Raw genomic sequence first — 22,875 nt, forward strand, 5'->3', positions numbered from 1 at the left:
TCCTTGAAGATTCCCCATTTCTCTAATGCTGATTCTAATGCACTCACTGTTAGTTTGTCCCAACCGAGAGCACCAAACTCCCTCTTCATACACTCAAGGTTTGTCCTCCTTCCTGAAATCTAACTCGTTTGCACTTTTTAAATGACAAATGTTAAGGCTCAGAGGCCAGTAGGTCAAAAGACAAAAGGTAGTGCAAAGGCTACATAGGAAGACGGGCGTTGCAGTTGTAAGATGGGCAGGGTCTCAGCAAATGTAGTGAAGCTTGAAGGGAGAAATGGGAGAGACCATGAGGTGTCTGTGGGCAGTGCATTTGAACTACTCAAGGTAAGATTAGAAGATAAACAAACCCAGGAGACAATTTGACAGATGAGAGAAGAGGGGTGAAAGTGAATGTCGGAGAGTGGTAAAATTCTATATATTAAAGTCGCGGCAGTTTTGTGTCCGTCTGTCACACTATGTCATTGCGTCTATGATGTCATTACTTACGGCGTACGACGGCTGACTCCACCAACTTCCATTTTAACTTATATGCCGTTCAGGCCGAATACGTCATCGAAGCGGTCGAACCTGTCATATATCACAATCGCCATGATCTACCTTTAGGTTTTTCATTCAGTGTGAAGCACAAACAAGGCGATTGTTAAAATGATCATCAAATATTGAAAGCATAAGCGTTACGGGTCTTCCAATGACACAGTATGTATAGGCCTTAGGCTTCATGCCTTCATACTTCACCTTTAGGCTGCTTCAGTCAAATTAACCCCAGGTTTCTTAATACAGTAGTATCGTTTTCGTAATAATAATAATAACGTTAATAATAATAAAAATATAGTAAATATGACCATAACACTTTAATCCCAATGCCGTGAATGCAAAGTTAATGGCTTGAAGCGGTGTATGGTTCATAGATCAATGATAAGCTGTGTACGGTACTAACAACCGCGGAAGTAAGGAATTAGCCCAGGTTTTTTATACAGTAGTATCATTTTCGTAACAATAATAACGTAACGTTAATATTATAGTAAATCTAATTGTAACACGAATCACTTCGTGGTGACTACAAAGTTACTGGAGGTTAAAATATATCATATATCACAATTGCCATGCTCTACTTTTTCGTTTTTCATTCAGTGTAAAACACAAACAAAGCAATTGTTAAAATCGTATCGAAAGCATATGCGTCATGGGTCTTCCAACGACACAGTACGTATAGGCCAATTATACTGTACTAACGTTCATTATTAAAGCGGTGTATTATTTCAGAACCCACAATGTTATCACCCATGGCCAAGAAGGACTTTATCGTTGAAGATAATAAATCGTACCGCAATGACGTATTAATACTATACAGTACTAATTGCCTATACACTGCCCAAACAAAGGGAGAGTGTTTTCGTGGACCTCTGTTCCACGGGTCCCTGCTAGTAGACTTGAAGAAGGTGGTGAGGTGTGGGTGAAGGTAAAAAGTTAATGGTTCTGGTCGAGAATGTATGGGCTATTGGAGGGTGTTGGGGTGTGATGCATTGATGCATTGTAAGACTATGGGAGGAGCAATACAAGAATGGAATCAGTAAAAGACCGCAAGAGCACTAACCTGCTTGCTATGTGGAAGAAGCAGGACTCAGGGGGCTAGAGACACCTGCTTGGTGTGTAATTTATTTGTGACTTCAAAATAATGTCGGATGTTTGAGCTGTATGGTTGTATACAATGACAACGACAAGGTTGTTCACCGTTATACTGCAGTTGTTGTGACCTCGTTTGCATACATCATTTATTATCTCCACCACCAAAGGTGGATGGAGGTTATGTTTTCACCCCTGTCCGTCTGTTTGTTACTTGGCAAAAAATTATTATTTTTTGACAAGTATGTTGATCACTCCGGTTTGTGTGTGTGTTTGTGTGTTTGTTTGTCTGTCCGCTCACGTATACTTGCCTACAGATCACAATTTGAAACCTATCTTCACGAAATTTCATCAAATGGTAGTTTGTGGTCCGACAAAATCCTATATATCTTTGAGGTCAAATGGTCAAAAGATCAACAAAGGCCAAAGGTCAATCACTTTTTCTCAGATTTCTAAAATCCTCAATTTTCATCTGATTGACTTGAAATTTGAATAGGATTTACATATCAGCTAACTTCATTCAACCACCAACTATTTTGGAGGTCAACATAGGCCAAAATTGTCAACAACCGTTTCAAATTCCTAAGCTCCTCAATTTTCATCCGATTGACTTGAAATTTGAATAGGATTTTCATATCAGCTAACTGAATTCAACCACCAACTATTTTTTCTCGATCAACATAGGTCACAAGGTCAACATAGTCAAAGGTCAACCACTTTTTTTCAAATGTCTAAAATCCTCAATTTTCATCTGATTGGCTTGAAATTTGAATGGGATTTTCATAAACAACAACAACATGCATTTTAAAAGGCCATTTTCCCTGCTAGAGTGGGGGTTAGCCTTGCGGTCCCCATGACAATCTTCTCCATTTTGCCCTATTTTCTGCATCTCTCCTTGTTAACCCCCTTGCCCGCATTTCTTCTTCCACCATCTTTAGCCAAGTCTTTCTCGGTCTTCCCCGTCTTCTACTTCCTTCTACATTCATTTCCATCACTCTTCTCAACCAGTCACTTTCATCCTTCCTCAACACATGACCAAACCATCTCAACCTGTTCCTCTTCACAGCATCAATCACAGGCTCTATTCCCATCATCTTTCGCAATTCATCATTTGTCTTCCTCTCTCTCAACGATACTCCGCACATCCGTCGAACCATTCGCATTTCCACCCTTTCCAACCTTCGTTGCTGCTCTACGTTCATTACCCATGTCTCGCTCCCATAAATCATAACACTTCTCACACATGCAGCATACACCTTTCCCTTCAGCTTCAACGACACTCCCCTCATCATCAGCACGCCACTCAATTCCCGAAACTTCTTCCATGCACATCTCACTCGAGCAACCGTTGCCGAGTCTGATCCACCTTCTCCATTCAGCATGTCTCCGAGGTAGCAAAATGTTTTCACACCTTCCAGCTTCACACGGTCTCCAAGATCCAACTCAACATTTCCTCCATCTGCAGCTCCCTCTGTGCACACCTTACATTTGAATGTAGCTGCCACACTGGTTAATGACCCTCTCAGACCACTACATTTTTGATGAACCCACTCAGCGCACATTGTACACTGAATGGAGTTCACTCCGACACCCTTCCTACACACAGCACAGGGCCACTTCCCAGTTCTTTCCACCTCACCACATGCTTTACCACTTGCCATAACCTTCGTCTTTCCAATATTCACCTTCAGACCTTTTGTCTCCATACATTCCTTCCACGTGTTCATCTTTTCCTTCATTCCATCCATACTTTCCGCAATCAACACCAGATCATCTGCATACAACAACTCCCATGGTTAACCCTCCTTTACGTTCTGAGCCAGCACCTCCATCACAGCTACAAATAGTAGTGGACTTAGTACCGACCCCTGATGCACTCCCACCTTCACCTCAAACTAACCACTGTTCCCGTCCTTCGTCCTTACAGCTGTGCGCGCTCTTTTGTACATTGCCATCACTACTCTGATCAACCATTCCTCCACTCCTAACTTCCTCAATGCCCATGTCAATACTTTGCGTGGAACCCGATCGAATGCTTTCTCCAGATCAACAAACCCAAGAAACAACTTCTTCCTCTTCTCCATGTACTTCTCCTGCAACTGCCTCACAATGAAAAGCGCGTCTGTCGTTCCTCTTCCTGGCATAAATCCAAACTGCATTTCGTCGATCTTCACTTTCTTCCTTATCCTCCTCTCCAACACCCTTTCCAATACCTTCATTCCATGCTCCAATAACTTTATCGCTCGGTACGAGCCACACTCCAGAGGGTCACCTTTCCCCTTGTATAGAGGGACGAGGGTACTCAGTTCCCAATACACTGGAATGCGGCCTTCTTTCACCACCAGATTACAGATCTCTGTCATTCTCTTCACACCCCAACTTCCTGCTGCCTTCAACATATCTCCCACAACTCCCGTCAGCCCTCCCGCTTTTCTACCCTTCATTGCTTTTATCGCTTCCTCAACTTCCTTCTCAGTTATCTTCTCTGCCGGTCCTAAAACTGGGTTACTCTCTATGTTGCCATCCCATTCATTCTCTGTATTCAACAGCATTTCCATATATCTTTTCCATCTTCCTTTAATTCCATCTGGGTCGACAACGATTTGTCCCACTTCATCCTTCAAGCAGCTCACCCCCATCACATCACACCTCTCTTTCGCTATCTGCTTTGCAATCCTGAATACCGCTCTCTGACCCTCTTCCGAATCCAAGCGTTCTCCGAACATTTTCCTACATGCCTCCTGCGCCTTTGCTACCTCTTTCTTTGCAGCCTTCCTGGCTGCCTTATAACTTTCATGCTCTGCTGTTTCTGCTCCCGTACCCTTTGCCTTCTGCCACTCCTTGAACTTCTTCCTCTTCTCGTCAATCCTCTTTCCAACTTCATCATCCCACCACCATGTTTCCGAGTGCCTCGGTGGTCCTTTTGTCCATCCACATACCTCACCAACGGCTCCCAACAGACTAGCTTTCATTGACATCCAACCACTTTCAAGCTCAACCACATCATCCTCGACCCTACTCAGCCTCTCTTTTAATGCCTCCCTTACTGTCACCTCTTTCAACCTCCACACCTTCATTCTTGGTTGGTACTTCACCCGCCAAGCTCTCCTCGCACCTTTCACCCTTACGTCGCAGACAACCAAGTGGTGCTGTGAAACAGCCTCCTCCCCCGGGATCACCTTTGTGTCTCGGAGGTGCCCCCTATCTCGCCTACGCACCATCAGGTAGTCAACGGTTGTCGTCGACCCACCTGACGTGTCTGTAACAAGCTTATTATCCTCTTTCTGGAACTGAGTATTACAAATCAACAAATCAGCTCCATCAGCAAACTCCAAAATCCTTTCACCTTCTCCATTTCTCACTCCATATCCGTAACCCCCATGAACTCCATCAAAACCATCCATACTCCTTCCCACATGTCCATTTAGGTCTCCTCCTACCACAACAACTTCCTCATCTTTCACGTTTTCCATCAGCTTCTCTATCGCACACCAGAACTTGTCCTTCTCTTCATCGCTCCGACCAACCTGCGGAGCATATCCCGAGATGACGTTCACCAAGAGCTTTCCAATCATCATTTTCACCATCATCAACCTATCACTCACTCTAGTCACACTCACCACACTGTCTACAAACTCCTCAGAAAACAGGACACCAACACCATTCACGCCCTCCAGGCACCCTTGCCACACAAACTTGTATTTCTGTCCCTGCCTACCCTTCACCATTCTCACACCACTTCCCTTCCATCTCGTCTCTTGCACACAACATATGTCCACTCTTCTTCTGACCAATACTTCCACCACTTCTCCTGATCTCCCTGTCATTGTCCCTACATTCCATGTCCCAAACCTCAGAAACCGATCTCCACTTCGGGCTGTACCCTGCCCACATGTAGTTGTAATTGTCATGGTTCTCTTTTTGAGGCAATGTTTTTTTTTATGGCCGGATGCCCTTCCTGACGCGAACCCTCTTAGTCGCCTCCTACGACACGCAGGGATACGGCGTACCTATTCTTATCCAGGGTACACACTGGGAAACGTTTAAAACATGGAAATCCTGGGGGGGGGATCACCGCTGCGGTTTAAACATATTTAAATAAATATTTAAACAAAACAGGATTTTCATAGCAGCGAACCAAATTCAACCACTAACTATTTTTTTTTGAGATCAACATAGATGAAATTTGGTGGACCAGTTGTGTGTGTGACAAGGACTAATCGATTAGATTTTGGTGAAGATCTGAATATGGATTCGGATATGAGAATTATTTAATTCTTAAGTGATTCTTCACCATTGAGAGATCGGGCGAAAATCGATATATAACATGATATTTAAAAAAGTTGTGGACGAGTTATAACTAAACTTGGTGAACGAGTTGGTTAGGTGACAAGAACAAGCCGAATAGATTTTGGTTGAGGTCTGAATCCAGATCTTGCCTATCAGTGAGATAGAAAACATAAACTGTTCAGCCTGGTGGAGGTATGCGCTCTACCGAGTGCCGTTCTAGTGGGAAATGCATTTGAGGCTCATTTGCACTGTCATGTCTGTTTTTTTAAACCTTTTGCATCACCCAAGTAGAGTTTTGCATAATAAACATCTTCAAACTGTACAGCTTTATGTGATTTGATACTTCCCTTTACTGGAAGTGGCAACAGACCTGTGGTCTAACAGAATACAGCATCGACAGCAGCTCTGTAGAGAGCGGACTAGCCGGCAGGATAGCCAAGAGGTACTCATACTAACCTCTGAGCTCTCTACCATGGGTTGAAACCCCAACCTATTGTTGGCACCATGTAACAAATTCCAAACTCCTGCCCTAACTACAGGAAAAACTGCATCAGTGATGGTGCCACACCCCTGCAATAAGCAATGCCAACCCACACCCACATTTTGTGCACAAACGAAGATTATGAAGAGCTGTGGGGGATGCAATTGGAATGAATACGCAATGTATTTGGGAGGATGACTTTTGGGTGATTTTTATTTTTAAATCCAATTTCTCAGAAGGGAAATGGTTATCTGATCTTAGAATCCCACTGTCCCCAAGTTGGCTTTTTCCTTGTCTTGAATTGTGGATACTTCACTTAAAAGCTCCTTTTGTACCAAGCTCTTTGTCATACCCATATCTGAATGACTTTACCATTTCAAGCTTCCCGCTTACCCAAAATCACAACTTGCATCAGATCGAACTTTAAATTCGATGCAAAAACAAGATTTGTAATTTATGGAAATGTAACTATGTGGCTTTAAATATATCATGATTTATTTATATGTATATATATATATATATATATATATATATATATATATATATATATATATATATATATATATATATATATATATATATATATACTAAGCTAAAGGAAACGCATTAAATTGGATTAAGGCGATTGCCCATTTACAACTCTGACTTTACCTATTTAATGGTCCACACCTGTGCAGAAAAAAAACACCTTTAGAGGCCATTTTTTAGAGGCCATTTAGAGGCCAGCACACCTGTGCAGAGATTGATTTTAATTGATAACAGAGTAAGACGATAATTTCAAAAGGTTTCTTGCTAATACAGCAGTACTGGTCAAGATTCCCCCCCCCCAAAAAACGTTTTTTACATATTGGACCTACACATAATGATATTCAAGAGCTGGGCTGGCAGGATGGCTTACAGGTATCAGGTATGCAGTTGTCTAGCCCGGGTTCGAATCTCAGCCCAGCTACAACCTGTCCTCCTGGTGTCTCCCGTCTGCTGGCATTAGTTGGTGGATGATAAAGATCCCACGGTGTTCTTCACGAAGAGTCGGCGAGCTATCACTGGTACCATGAACAAATTACAAATTCCACCACTAACCTACAGGGGGCACTACATCAGCGGCACAGCCACATACTCAAGCCAGTGAAGCAACTCACACCCTTGTGCTGCAAACAAAAGAAGAAGAATTCTAGAGCTAGCATAACTTTTTCTTGCACGTAAAATAGTCACGAGTGAGACAAATGAGTCAAAGTTGAAGGATAGGCCCCACACACACACACACACACGCACGCACGCACGCACACACACACACACACACACACACACACACAAAGACAGACAGACAGACAGACACACACACACTGTCTCGGCCTCTCACTTTGTTCTAAGGAAGCAACAGCTTGCAGATATTGTCCAGGGCTGTTCCATATGTTTTTTGCTTGATAACGGTAACAAGTCACATGGGTAGGAAAAAGAAACAACAACTGCAAAATCCTTCAAATGAAATCCTCCCATTTCAGAACGAGTTCACATTTCGAGGTTGCAAACTCTTCTACCAGTTCGTCGAACCTCTAACAAAAGTTGAAAAGCCAATCAATATTTTTGCAACAAATATTGAATTTGAAATTGTTTTCCTGCAATTATGGACAAGCTTGCGTATTTGCCTGTTCTTAGAAAAGTTGATAGATTTTATTTTTTCTAAAAAGATTCTTCACGAATGGAACCACTTCATTAACTCAAATGGACTACGTCCAGCTGAGTTTTTGTCGACACCCAGTGTCCGTCGTCCGTCTGTCTGTCTGTCGTCTGTAAACAATTCGACGTCTACGCTCTAAAAGTCACAAATATTGATTAAATTTGATGAAACTTGTTGTGCAGCATCTTTAAGACATAAACTAGTTTGGGATTGCATTTGGGCGTTTCACGCCCAAAAATGGGCGTGGCAGGGCGGCCATATTGAAAAATCTATTTTTGTCATATATTTTTAGCACATATAAACTATATAGTTTGTGGTTCTATTATGCATATTCTGACCATATTGATATAGACCAGTTGAGTTCAGGTTCCCTGGAACCTCTAGTTTTTGTGTTGTTGTGAACACATCATTATTGGTGGTCACATCACTCATCTTACCCAATAATCATCTGACTAAGATAACTCCAAAGAGCATGTTTGTGTTGAGCTGATTGCCTGCTTATTGAGGCATGATAACAGCTGGTTCAACATGAACAGTATTCGACTCAGGATCCTGAGTCAGTGAACCACTTGTGTTTTTATCTGGACAAAGAATACTGCATGTTGGGTCAGGCCTACACTAGCACAAGGTATTCCGTAACACATGACGCTTATTGTGACATACACATTCAATGCTATGTCACATGACGATTGGCAAGTGCAGACTGAACCAACCTGTCTACTGTTTGTGTCGCTGTAACTCAAGAATAACTCGTAGATGATCTCAGCAATCATCACTTGTCCTTGGATATTACCACTGATTTCTGCCTGGTGTTGTCATAAATGTTTCACAATTTGTCAACCAACACTTACTCACCGTGGTTCTCTTCACGGAGATAGGTTCACTGCTACCGAACCCGATTCTCAGCAAGAACTACACTGGCTGATATGCCTTTGCCCCCCAGCAGTAGTCGGGACAGGAATTCGTTACTTTCCGGTCAGGGTGCTGGTGATAACTCAGCTAATGCTAACATTTAGGACCGCCGGCTTAACGTGTCTCAGAGAGAGGAACGTAATGCTTTTCCTGCGAATTAGCGCCCTGGCAGTTTCATGTTGGGTGTAGAATTTAAACCAGACTAGACAGCTTAACAGGCAAGTGTGCTACCTCGACACCATGTATGTCATTATGCAAAGGGCCAGCTTTAAAACACTAAAACTACTGTACATGTAAAGGAAAATAAGTTGGGGGTCCACGTCCATGATGTCATTATTCACCATTATTATAAAAAAAAGGTATTCATTTGAAGCACAGGCCCCTTAAAAATAAAAATTCATGTTTTTTTTTTGTTTTGTTTTTTTCTCTGAGGATCTGCAATTGGACTGCATGTTCAAAGTCGGTAGCATTGCTATTCTTTAGAATAAGTCTCAACTTGCCTGCATATGCTAGCTGAACTATAGAGGAAGCTTAGTGAGTTATCAATATTCCCGTCTGGCTGCTTTTTAAGGGTGTCAGATGACATATTTCACTTGTCCCATCTTGATAAAAACTGTTAAAAGCTATTTTCTTACAAACAATTGAATGTTTTAACTTATTTTGACTACCTGTGGCTCAACATCAGTAAGTTGCTATTGGTCTAACCTGCATTTGCTTGATGCTTCAACGAGATGTTCATTGTCTAATTTTTGCTATTAGAAAATAAAATTTGAGTTCTGTCGTTGTACATACAGTCACGTGAAAAAGTAAGTACACCCCATGTAAAGTTTTGACTTTTTCAACATATTTCAACATACATCTATTTGATCTTCATTTCAACAATATTGATAGGTAAAGGCGATATAATATAACAAATATCATGAAACATTTACATTTTGAAGTCCATTGTATAATTTAAATAAACATAAATGCAAATTTTGCATGTGGAAAAAGTAAGTACACCCCGACATTTATCACTACTTCAAATACCTAAAATTAGAATCAGGTGCACCAGCTCAGGTGCAAATGCTCAGAACATCTTTAGAGAGGATCTTGGAGGAACTTGTCTTATTTAAACCTCAGACATTTAGTTTGGTTTGCTCTTTGTTGTTGAAGTGTGCGGCGTCACCATGCCTAGATCAAAAGAGCTCTCTGAGGCCTTCATAAAGAATGTTATAGATGCCTAGGAGTCTGGGAGGTGATTTAAAAAGATCTCCAAACAATTTGAAATCAATCATTCGACTGTCCGGAAGATCATCTACAAGTGGAGAAGATTCCAAACAACTGCCACCTTGTTTAGGCCAGGCTGCCCCAGCGAGTTCAGCCCTAGAGCAGACCGCAAGATGCTGAAAGAAGTCTCTAAGAACCCCAGAATGTCATCACTGGACCTACAGGTAGCTCTTGCCACTGTTTATGTCAAAGTGCACGAGTCTACCATTAGAAAGAGGCTGCACAAATTTGATCTACATGGGAGGTGTGCCAGGAGGAAACCTTTGCTGTCCAGAAAGAACATCAGGGCAAGACTAAAGTTTGCCAATGAACACCCAGGCAAAGACCAGCACTTCTGGAACAAGGTGCTCTGGATAGATGAGTCAACGGTAGAGGTATTTGGCCACAGTACCAGAAGACATGTTTGGTGAAAACCAAAGACACCATTTGACCACAAGAACCTGATACCAACTGTAAAGCATGGTGGTGGAAATATTATGGTTTGGGGCAGCTTTGCTGCATCAGGGCCTGGGCAGCTCACCATCATAGAATCCACTATGAATTCTTCATTGCACCAGAGGGTGCTTGAGGATAATGTGAGGCCATCTGTCGGAAAGTTGAAGCACAACCGAAGGTGGACCTTGCAACATGACAATGACCCTAAATATACCAGTAAATCCACCAAGGAATGGCTGAAAAGAAAGAAATGGAGGGTTCTGGAATGGCCAAGTCAAATCCCGGATCTAAATCCCATCGAGATGTTGTGGGGGGATTTGAAACGAGCTGTGCATGCAAGAAACCCCTCAAACATCGCACAGCCGAAAGAATTCTGCATGGAGGAGTTGGCAAAAATTTCTCCCAGTCGATGTCAGAGACTTGTGGACAGTTATAAGAAACGCCTACTTGAGGTTGTTTCTGCCAATGGGGGCAATACCACCTATTCGAGCCAAGGGTGTACTTACTTTTTCCACATGCGAAATTTGCATTGATGTTTATTTAAATTATACAATGGACTACAAAATGTAAATGTTTCATGATATTTGTTATATTATATCACCTTTATCTATCAATATTGTTGAAATGAAGATCAAATAGCTGTATGTTGAAATATGTTGAAAAAGTCAAAACTTTACATGGGGTGTTCTTACTTTTTCATGTGACTGTAGTCAGCCTGGTGTTGGATTAACGGTAAAGTTGGCTGGTTTAAGATATTAAGGTCCTGAATTTGAGCCCCTGTTGCACTGTTGAATTAACACCGCGTGGGTTGACTCAGCCTGTCATCCTTCCGAGGTCGGCAAAATGAGTACGAGCTTACTGGGATGAATGAACCGTTTGAGTATCCTGTGTCGGAGTGGCAACCCATCCAGGATTGTGCCCAATCGCCTATTGAATAGTCTTGAACCATTCCTGGGTAATTTTTGAAGTGTGTTTTGGGTCATTGTCCTGCTGCAAGACCCATGACCTTCGACGGAGACCCAGCTTTCTGACACTGGGTTGAACATTGCGCTCCAAAATTCCTGTTCAAAAGGCTTCAATCAATTTGCTCATTAAATCTTTCCTTCACAAAAAGTCAGTCTTGAACAATTCTTCCTTTCTTCATTCTCAAAACTAATTTTCATTCCACCTCTCCTCAAACGTTCTCAAACGGATCTCTGATTTGAATATCTCAAGAAACCCAGTTTGTAATAAATGTTCGATTTTCTTTAATCATTCAAAACTTTCAAATCTCCTCCTCACCCCTCTCCTCAAATGTTCCTCCTCACCCCTCTCCCTCAAATCTCCCCTCACCTCTCCTCCTCAAATCTCCCCCCTCACCCCTCTCCTTCAAAACTCCCAACCCAGCCCTCCCCTTCAAAACTTCCAACTCACCCCTCCCCTTCTAAACTCCTCCTCACCCCTCCCCCTCAAATTTCCCTCCTCACCCCTCCCCATCACTCCCCCACTTCAAAACTCCCCTCTCACCCTTCCTCCTCAAAGTTGCCTCTTAACTCCTCCACAAAGCTGCCTCCTACCTGTTTCCTCTCTCTTCCAAGTCATACCTCCACATCCTCCAACCTTCTTCCTCGCTCTGCCTCCCCTCAAACAACTCCTCAATGTGCCTCAACCCATCACCATCAAACCTTTTGTCCTCCTCATCCTTTCTCTACTCCTAGCTCTCCTGCAATCTCCGACACACTGTCAACAGCTCTCCTTACCTCCCCCTCTCCTCCCTCATCTTTCCCTACCCGTCTCCTCCCTTGTCCTCTATCCGATGCTCCCCCTCCCTCTTCCATAACGGAATGGACCTCAAACATCTGGGGCCTTCTCTCAAACCTGACTGATCTCTCCATCCAGGTTGCTTCTGACAAACCAGACTCGATCTGCTTAACAGAAACTTTCCTCCTTCAAGATGTATCTGATTCCTTAATTTATCTTCCTAGTTACTCCCTCCTCTGGTATGATACACCTGAGCCTCGTCCTGGTGGTGGAGTTGCTATCTTTATCAAAAACTCTCTTCCTCACTCGCCCTGCACTGCCATCTCCCCACCCCACCCTCAGGAGTACCTCTGGTTATGGCTCCCCCTCCGCTCTCACCTTTTGTTCATATGTCTGTTGTACCATCCACCTAACAGTGATGACTCCATTTACATCTCGCTGTCTGACATCATGGACCAACTTCTATCCACTCATCCCAACTCTCTCTTCCTCATATGTGGCAACTTCACCTGTCATGCCAGCTGGCTTGGTGTGGGTACCTCTCACACCAACCACGGCACCTCAGCAAAGGACTTCTGCGACTCATTGGGACTGACACAATCTGTCAATTTCCCGACCGGATCTCAGTCAAAGGTACATCTTCTCTTCTAGACATGGTTATGACTAACTTCCCTGCAAATGTCTGCTGTTCTTCTTCTGCTCCAATCGGTTCATCTGATCATTTCCTTGTTGAAGTGGACATCTCTCTGGCCATTCTCATAGACCCTCTTAGGTGTCGACGAGTCTGGCATTTCACTCAGGCCGCCTGGCATGGTCTTCAAGAAGCCATCAAGCATCTGGACTAGTCTGCCATCTCTACTGCCCCTGACATCAACTCATCCTGGGAATTCTTCCAAAGACAATTGTTCTCTCTCATGCAAAGATTTATCCCATCTCGTCTTCAGTTGTCATACCCGTCCTCCCGTCCATGGTACACAGAATCTTGTGGTGAGGCAGTTGCCCTGAAACAACTTGCCTTTGCCTCATGCAAGGCAAATCCAACAGAAGGCAATCTCAATTTCATTTCACAAAGCCTGGAACAAGTGTGTGTCTACCCTCAGGAGAACCAGGAAACAATATCTCTCTACTCTCAAGACTGAACTCTCAAACCTGTCTCCCTCCTCAAAATCCTGGTGGCATCTGGTCAAATCTGTTTCTGGTGTTTGTTCCCCTTCCATCCCCTCACTTACCTCAAACGGATACACAGCTGACTCCGCACGTGAAAAAGCTGAATGCCTCAACCCTGTGTTTACCTCAAAATCTTGTATCCCAAACCCGTCTCTCTCTGTACCCACCTTACCCAGTCGAACCCAGCTGCTCCTGGACTCTGTGTCATTCTCTCCTGACAAGGTGGAGAAGTTTCTGTCAAACCTCGACTCTGATTCTGCAACTCGACCAGACGGCATTGGCCCACGGGTCCTAAATTCCTGCTCTGCCGCTCTTTCTCACCCTCTCTCTGTTCTCTTCACCCTCTATTTTGCTCAAGGTCATCTGCCATCTGCGTAGAAATCAGCTAACATTACTGCTTTACACAAAAAATGTGCTAAAAACAGATCCTTGCAGCTACAGACCAATCAGCCTGCTCCCCAGCAACGTCATGGAATACATCATCACTTCTGATATTAAATTCTTCCTCTTCTCCAATGGCTTGATCTCTGATCATCAATTTGGATTCAGATCAGGTCATTCTACTCTGGACATGCTGCTTCTGCTGTCTCAACAATGGATGGAGGTCCTCAATGCCAAATAGGAAATCAGAGTCATCTCCTTGACAAGAATGAAACAGACACCCAAAACATATAAAAAGGGGAGCGGTAGACAAGATGGGGAGAATGCACACAAAATGTCGTGTGCATGTATTTAGTTCTGGTCCGCTTGTTTTTCCCAGATCGTCACAGGCCCTCCGTCCTTGCAGGGGAAAATACAGGCCTCAATGCACAGTTCGCTCCTCTAGCCGCTGAGCGCGAAACGAGCAGGCCGTGCCCGTCCACTCGCCGTCTGCTCCACACAGCACCCAGACAACGCACCGATGTCTCTCCGGTTTACTCGGCACGGCTCTCAGCCATCACCAAGCTACGGGCCAAGCACACCAGAGTCCACGAGCCGCGACCGCCCATTCTCACGATCGTCGAAACCTCCAATGTCCCTAGCGCTATAAAATGTCACTGCACGGCACCAATGTCTCAACGCAAGAGAATCGATAATCAACCGTTCGCTATGGAGACCAGCCCGGAGAGAGAGACAAAATGTCGGGACACGACAGTTCGCTATCAAAGCCAGTTCCCAAAGAGAAGAGAGAATGTCGAGACACGACTGTTCGCCACCAAAGCCAGGACTTGAGAGAGAAAAAATGTCGGAACACAGTCTTTTGCTTTCAGGGCTCTGACGTCATCCGACGCCGCCCGTGCATGTTCTACCAATCCGATAGTTCTATCTTAGCAGTCCTTGCTCGAACCAATTCTGGATCAATCACTGCTCTTCAGGGTGTGGCCTTACGAACCTGCCTGCTTGATGTTGCGATGTGGTGGCTGCGGCACCAGCTGTAGTTGAATGTCCCGGTTGCTTTATTTAGTGTTATTAATGCGCTTGCTTGACTATGTGTGTGTGCTGCATTGTCATAAGGAACAGAGGGGAAAAGTACAGAGGCGATTACATACAGGGGATTTACCAATAATCCCTAAATAATTAACATAACCCCACTCCTCGTCATGGGAACAATGACACACTCTTACACGACATACGGTCTAACGGGTCCCAACTTCTGGTACATGGAGTTTCTTCTTCCTCATCATGTCATTCGGAGCACGGTAATCTTTGCACTTCTACCTGCACTGCGGTATTTCATTGCCTACTCCCCAGAAACATAACAATATATACACGTACACAAACACATACAGTTATACATACACATAAACATATACATATAGATGTACTGAGGTACATGTACATGTACATATACACCAACACATCTATACATATATACACCTACACATGCACATACACATATACATACATACATACATGTACACACACATACATATATACACTACTGGTGAAAAGTTTTTGAACACCTCAATTTTTCCAGTTTTTATTGAAATTTGAGCAATTCAAGTCCAGTGATAACCTGAAATGGTACAAAGGTAAGCAGTAAACTGCTCGAGGTTAAAAAAAGTTTAGGTTATCAAAAACGGGAAAATAATGTAAATTACACAGTTATATTGTAAAAAAAAAAGGCCTTCTTCAGGGAACAAGTAATGGGTTAACAACTTAAAGCTGTTCTGCAGCAATGTAAGTAAATTAAGCCTTGAAAGTTGATGCAAACAATTCCTACAGGTGTTCCAACCTCTGCTAGTTACTTGATTACAAACCCCCTGTCTGTATAAAAAACAGTATTGGAACAGATTGTTATTACACCCTCTGAAGCATTATTTGGACAATATTGCACTGCAGGAAGTAGTATATTGCTATCATAATGGCGAGAAAAAAGTAATGAACAAAGGAAGACAGACAGACCATTATAACCCTTAAAAGTGTAGGTGTTTCCTTTAGAGAAATTGCAAAGAAAGCCAAGGTGTCGGTGAGTACAGTTTCCTACAGCATCAAAAGGCACGTGGAAACTGGAGGAAACTCTGACAGGAAGAGATCTGGCAGACCCAAAGCCACAACAGAATCAGAAGACAAGTTTCTGAGAGTCAACAGCTTGCGTGATAGGCTGCTCACAGGACAAAAGCTTCAAGCACAGCCGAAGTAAGCAAGTCTCAGTTTCAACTGTGAAGAGAAGACTTCGAGCTGTAGGTTTGACAGGTCGAGTGGCAGTAAGAAAGCCATTGCTAAGATGGCAAAATAAGAAAAAGAGGCTTGCCTGGGCCAGGAAACACTGCCAGTGGAATACGGAAGACTGGAAGAAGGTCTTATGGACCGATGAATCAAAATTTGAACTCTTTGGTTCATCACGCAGGGTATTTGTTTGCCGTCGAGTAGGCAAAAGGATGGTTCCTCAGTGTGTGACACCAACTGTCAAACATGGAGGAGGAAGCGTGATGATCTGAGGCTCTTTTGCTGGATCCAGAGTCGGTGACTTGCACAGAGTGACTGGCACCCTGAACCAAAAGGGCTACCACAGCATTTTGCAGCGCCATGCAATACCCTCTGGTATACGCCTAGTTGGTCAGAGGTTCATCCTACAGCAAGATAATGACCCTAAACACACCTCCAGGCGATGTCAAAACTACCTTCGAGGAAAAGAACAAGACGGTAGGCTTCAAATCATGGAATGGCCAGCACAGTCTCCAGACTTAAACCCCATCGAGCTGGTTTGGGATGAACTGGACAGAAGGGTGAAAGCAAAGCAACCTATAAGTGCAACATATTTGTGGGAACTTCTGCAACAGTGTTGGGAAGAACTTCCCGAACAATATTTGATTTCCATTGTAGAAAGAATGCAACGAGTGTGTTCGGCGGTTATATCTGCAAAAGGCGGCTACTTTGACGAGTCAAGAATTCCCCTTTATATTTGTTAAACAAAATGATTCTATGATTTCTTTTTTATCTCCAATTGTTTATTTGTTCTAAGCTTAATTTTAGAGTACATTGAGACATTAAACTGTGTAAGTTTCATTAAAAACTGGAAAAATTGAGGTGTTCTAAAACTTTTGACCGGTAGTGTATATATGCATGCATACATATATACACCTACATATAAGCATACACATATACATATATACATCTATACATATGTACTGTACATCTAAACATACACGTACACATACACATATACATTAAAACATTATATATAGGTTTTGGATGGGGGAAGCCTATATATATATACACACACAGATACATACATACACATACACAGACGTGAAAATGTTTAAATGTAACATTGGACTATGAACAGATGTTTTGCAACAATTGAGGTTTCGCTATAACACAGCACTACTACTACGTACACTACTACATGTCTCATTTTTATGATGCCGTGACTTTGCCCACGTCCAGAGATAATTATTTTGAGGAAATTTGCAGTACAGTAAGTAATACACCCTTCCTTTTCCTGTGATGAGAGCTCTCTCTCTCCCTCTCTCTCCCTCTGTCTCACAACGCCGAGTTTCAGAGCACTGAATCTCCCTTTAGTATTTTTTTATGGTTTCCTTTCTTGTATAAAGCCTACCTTTAATCCCACGTGCCTCCAATGATAGACAAATGGAACATGTGGGAGGCAAAACGGTCTGAAGAGTTTATGAAAGCTCCTCCTGCACGGGGCCCGGCCCAAGAGTTTGACTGGGTGATGATTCGAGCATGATGAGACCTTCCCCTCCCTCCACCCTCTACCCACCCACCCCGAGCACGCCGGCCCCTGGTCTTTCTGCCGCCAAGAAAAATCCTGCAGTTCCGCGCCTAGACCACGCATCGTGCCTGGCTTCCCCTGACTCCTGCACAAGTGCAAAGGTAACACTTCCAGATTTAAATGTGCAGCTGCTTCGCTATCCTGAATATCTGATTTGGTGACTTATCCATGCCTTCACAACTACACTTTATGAAGCTCAGGGTCTGTTTGTGTTTGTTTTGCAATGCAGTACCTACTAATACAAATTGATAACTGTCAAAGTATATGCATCTGAATGCATTGATTGATGTATGTTTTGTGCTTTGTTTGTTGCAAGCGATGGCAGTTGGGATCATTTGTGCTGTTGTAAACGAATTTGTACTTTTGATCTTCGCTGGTAGGAAACGTCTATAATGAAATTGCAATCCTAACTATTTCCGATTTGTGCCAAAGTTTGCGTATGGCGGCTACCATTCGTAAGAAGGAATGTGTTCCATTTGGTGTTGTTTTTCAATTTCAATGTACGAAATGCGCTGTTTTTTTTTTACCGGGATATTTACATATTTCGTTTGCAAAGGGGATAGGGGAGATGAAAATGACAGAACGGAAGTGGGGAGGTTAAAATTCCATTATATTGCGTATGTAGTATGTAGATGACTCCTTAATGAATGCTACCACCAACTTTCAACATATATTTACATGTATTGATAATTATATAAATAATTCTATATACAGTGTGTTTCAAAAAGAGTGATACAACTTTACACGTTGATTTACAAAGAAACAGAAATCTCAGGAACGTGAACCAAACATTTCTTGAAAGCTTATGCCATGGTATTTTCTATCACTGATTGCTGTTGCAGTAACTCACTGCTGGAGTTAGTGAGAGCCCAAGGTCTGAAATTGGCTCGCAGCTCTCAAAATCCTTGTAATTGACGTTCTCGGCGTGTGCCCCTCCGCGGTTCAGACAGGCATTGATCCTGACTCCAAAATTCTGTCCAACTTTCCTGTAGGTCTCAGGTGGTTCTGCTACCCAGAAAATGTTGTTGTTGATGACCCCGGAAATGAGCTTCATCACTGAACCACATCAGGTTGATTCAGTTTGGGTACCACTCCATCCTGTCACTGAGCCAATTGCACATATCAAGTTTCCTTCTCATGTCATCTTGACTCAGTTTATGCCTAACAGAGATGATTTATGGGAAAAGCTTTAGTTCCTTAGTGAGGATACGCCAGACTGATGTTGGTTTGATGCCCAGCTCCTGGGAGTGCCAGTGGTGGGACTTCTTGGGAATGCAGAATCCACTGCAGAATCCCACACGGTGTCGATGTTGGCTTGGCTCTTGGTTACTGAAGCTGGCCTGCCACTGTCGCCCTTGCTCTGGTTGTGCACTGTACCCTTGTGCTCAAAATGTTTCACAATACGTTGAATGGCACAATTTGTGGGTCTACCACGTGTTCTGAGGTCGTATTCCCAGCAGAACCTCCGGCAGGTGTCTACATATGATTTAGTCTCACACCACAGAGCCTCCACTTTTGTCTTCTGCTCCACTGGAGATGGCATAGTTGAGCTATGGAGCTAGAAATCCCAGGGAACAGATACCACGATAACACCACCAAACCCTGAAAAGGAAAACGGTATAGGTAAAAAAAAAAAAAGAAATGGCAGGAAGTCAAAGTTGTATCAATCTTTTTGAAACACCCTGTATATATATATATACATTTTGATGGATGCCTACGAGTCTGGGAAGGGATTTAAAAAGATCTCCAAACAATTTGAAATTCGACTGTCCGGAAGATCATGTACAAGTGGAGAAGATTCCAAACAACTGCCAACTTGTTCAGGCAAGGCCGCCCCAGCAAGTTCAGCCCGAGAGCAGACCGCAAGATGCTCAAAGAAGTCCCTAAGAACCCCAGAATGTCATCATGGGACCTACAGGTAGCTCTTGCCACTGTTGATGGCAAAGTGCACGAGTCTACCATTAGAAAGAGGCTGCACAAATTTGATCTACATGGGAGGTGTGCCAGGAGGAAACCTTTGCTGTCCAGAAAGAACATCAGGGCAAGACTAAAGTTTGCCAATGAACACCTAGGCAAAGACCAGCACTTCTGGAACAATGTGCTCTGGACAGATGAGTCAAAGGTAGAGCTATTTGGCCACAGTACCAGAAGACATGTTTGGCGAAAACCAAATACAACATTTGACCACAAGAACCTGATACCAAATGTAAAGCATGGTGGTGGAAATATTATGGTTTGGGGCAGCTTTGCTGCATCAGGGCCTGGGCAGCTCACCATCATAGAATCCACTATGAATTCTTCATTGTACCAGAGGGTGCTTGAGGATAATGTGAGGCCATCTGTCGGAAAGTTGAAGCTCAACTGTAGGTGGACGTTGCAACATGACAATGACCCTAAATATACCAGGAAATCCACCAAGGAATGGCTGAAAAGAAAGAAATGGAGGGTTCTGGAATGGCCAAGTCAAAGTCCGGATCTAAATCCCATTGAGATGTTGTGGAGGGATTTGAAACGAGCTGTGCATGCAAGAAACCCCTCAAAAATCGAACAGTTGAAAGAATTCTGCATGGAGGAGTGGGCAAAAATTTCTCCCAGTCGATGTCAGAGACTGGTGGACAGTTATAAGAAATGCCTACTTGAGGTTGTTTCTGCCAAAGGGGGCAATACCACCTATTAGAGGTATTGTTTGGGACCCCAATGTATGGGTGTACTTACTTTTTCCACATGCGAAATTTGCATTTATGTTTATTTAAATTATACAATGGACTACAAAATGTAAATGTTTCATGATATTTGTTATATTATATCACCTTTATCTATCAATATTGTTGAAATGAAGATCAAATAGCTGTATGTTGAAATATGTTGAAAAAGACAAAACTTTACATGGGGTGTACTTACTTTTTCACGTGACTGTATATACCAGTCGTGGCTAAAAATATTGGCAACCTTGCACTTTTTTCAAATGACCCACAATTTTCTCTAAAAATGAGTTGAAATTGACATCAGTATTTGGTCTCCACAGTTCTTTATTTCACTGTTAATATTACAGAACTTTTGTTTTTGATTCAGAACTTTATATATCCTTTTAAATCAGAAAACAAAAAGAAATGGCATTGACAAAATTCTTGACACCCAAGACTTAATATTAGGTAGAACAGACTCTGGACAAAATAACTGCAGTCATGCACTAACTTCCTATAGACATGAATGAGCTTCCTACACCTCTCTACTGGCAGTTTGGCCCACTCTTCTTGTGAAAACTGCTCCAGTTCTCCCATAATTTGAAGGGTGCCTTCTCCAAACTCCTGTTTTCAGAGCTCCCCACAGGTGTTCAATGGGATTTACTTCAGGACTCATTGCTGGCCACTTCAGAGCAGTCCAGCGTTTTACCTTTGTTTTTTTGTTTTGTTTTGTTTTTTTCGTTTACAGAATCGAGGCTCGTGTAAGAGATAACAGATTGAACATGTAAACATGCACAGACACATATAACATACAATGAAGGGAGCGGGAGACAAGAGGGTGGGGGGGGGGGGGGAGAGAGAGAGGGAAGCACACAAGCACAACAACAGCAGAGAACAGGGACAGAGGTAGATCTGTGGAAGGGGAAGGGCTGGGGGAGGAGGGAGGGGTACACGGTATAAAGCAAATGAACACTTCTAGGAATTTCAGGAAAGAAATTGGGTATTGAAAGAGGCGTATTTGAGGTGTTTTAATGGGGGTAGAAAAGATCAAGGTTTTGGATGGGAGAAGATAAGAGATTTTTTTTTTTTTTTTTTTTTTTTTTTTTTTGTATACTGAATCGAGGCTCGTGAAAGAGCTAACATTAACTTCACAAACAAATTGACCAGACAAACAAAATACACAAAAAGAGGGAGCGGAAGACAAGATGGGGAGAAAAGGGGAAGCACACACACACAACATCCGAGAGCAGGGAGATGTGTGGAAGGGAGAGGGCCCGGGGGGAGGAGGCGTGGGAAGGGGGGGGGGGGGGAGGGAGAAGTATAAAGCACAAGGACACCAAGGACTTCCAGGACAAAAGTTGGTATTTCAAAAAGTGGAATTGGGGTGAAATTAGCGGTGGTAGAAAAGATCAAGGTTTTGGATGGGGGAAGATAAGAGATGGTGGTGAACAGCTGTTTTAAAGACCTGGAGGGAGGAGAGGGATTGAAGAGAGTGTGGCAGTTTGTTCCAGAGGTGGGGAAAAAGAGGAATGAAAGAGTGAAGGTGAGCAGAGAGTCTTGATTTTGGCAGTTTCACCAGAAGAGAGTTTCTGGCAGATCTTGTGCATCCTGCAGGAATATTTGGGGGACATAGCACGGACAGAGCAGGGGGAGCAAGGTCGGAGAGGAGTCTGTAGAAGACAGAAAGACCACCAACCTGGCTGCGGTGAGAGAAAGAGAGAAAGAGAGGGGGGGGGGGGGAGGAGAGAGAGAGAGAGAAAGACCCTCACAATCAGCTTCATCACAGGAGATTCCAATGATTCTGAATGCTTTGGTTTCAACCGCGTGAAGCCACACCTAGCTCGGCTCTACTGGCAGTTTGTGGTCTTGGAAGTTCTTCTGGAAATGGTCCTGAACCATTCCTGGGTGCTTTTTGAAGTGTGTTTGGGGTTATTGTCCCGCTGCAAGACCCATGACCTTCGACTGAGACCCAGCTTTCTGACACTGGGTTGAACATTGTGCTCCAAAATGCCTTGGCAATCTCCTGATTTCATGATGCCATGCACACATTCAAGGCACCCAGTGCCAGAGGCAGCACAGCAGCTCCAAAACATAACTGAACCTCCTCCATGTTTGACTGTAGGGAAGGTGTTATTTTCTTTGAAGGCTTCATTTTGTTTTCTGTAAACATAGAGATGATGTGCTTTACCAAAAAGCTTTAATTTGGTCTCATCGGTCCACAGCACATTCTCCCAGAGGCATTTTGGCTTATTCAGGTGTGTTTTGGCAAACTCCAGTCGGGCTTTCTTAGCAGTGGGGTCCTCCTGGGTCTTCTACCATAGAACCCCCTTTCATTGAGTTGGTGATGGATGGTGCGATTTGAAACTATCGTACCTTG

The 22,875-nt window shown here is 43.3% G+C and overlaps 1 protein-coding gene across 1 annotated transcript in view; it reads left to right on the forward strand.

Moving 5' to 3' along the window:
- Nucleotides 1-17,825: 17,825 nt before the first annotated feature.
- MYLK (myosin light chain kinase) overlaps nt 17,826-22,875 on the forward strand; it is a gene marked incomplete in the record, with an annotated part of 313,975 nt that continues 308,925 nt past the window's right edge. The window contains 1 exon segment of the mRNA XM_078782291.1: nt 17,826-17,915.

The sequence above is a fragment of the Myxine glutinosa genome, chromosome 7, assembly GCF_964187855.1.
Source record: "Myxine glutinosa chromosome 7, kmMyxGlut1.1, whole genome shotgun sequence".
Taxonomy (NCBI): domain Eukaryota; kingdom Metazoa; phylum Chordata; class Myxini; order Myxiniformes; family Myxinidae; genus Myxine; species Myxine glutinosa.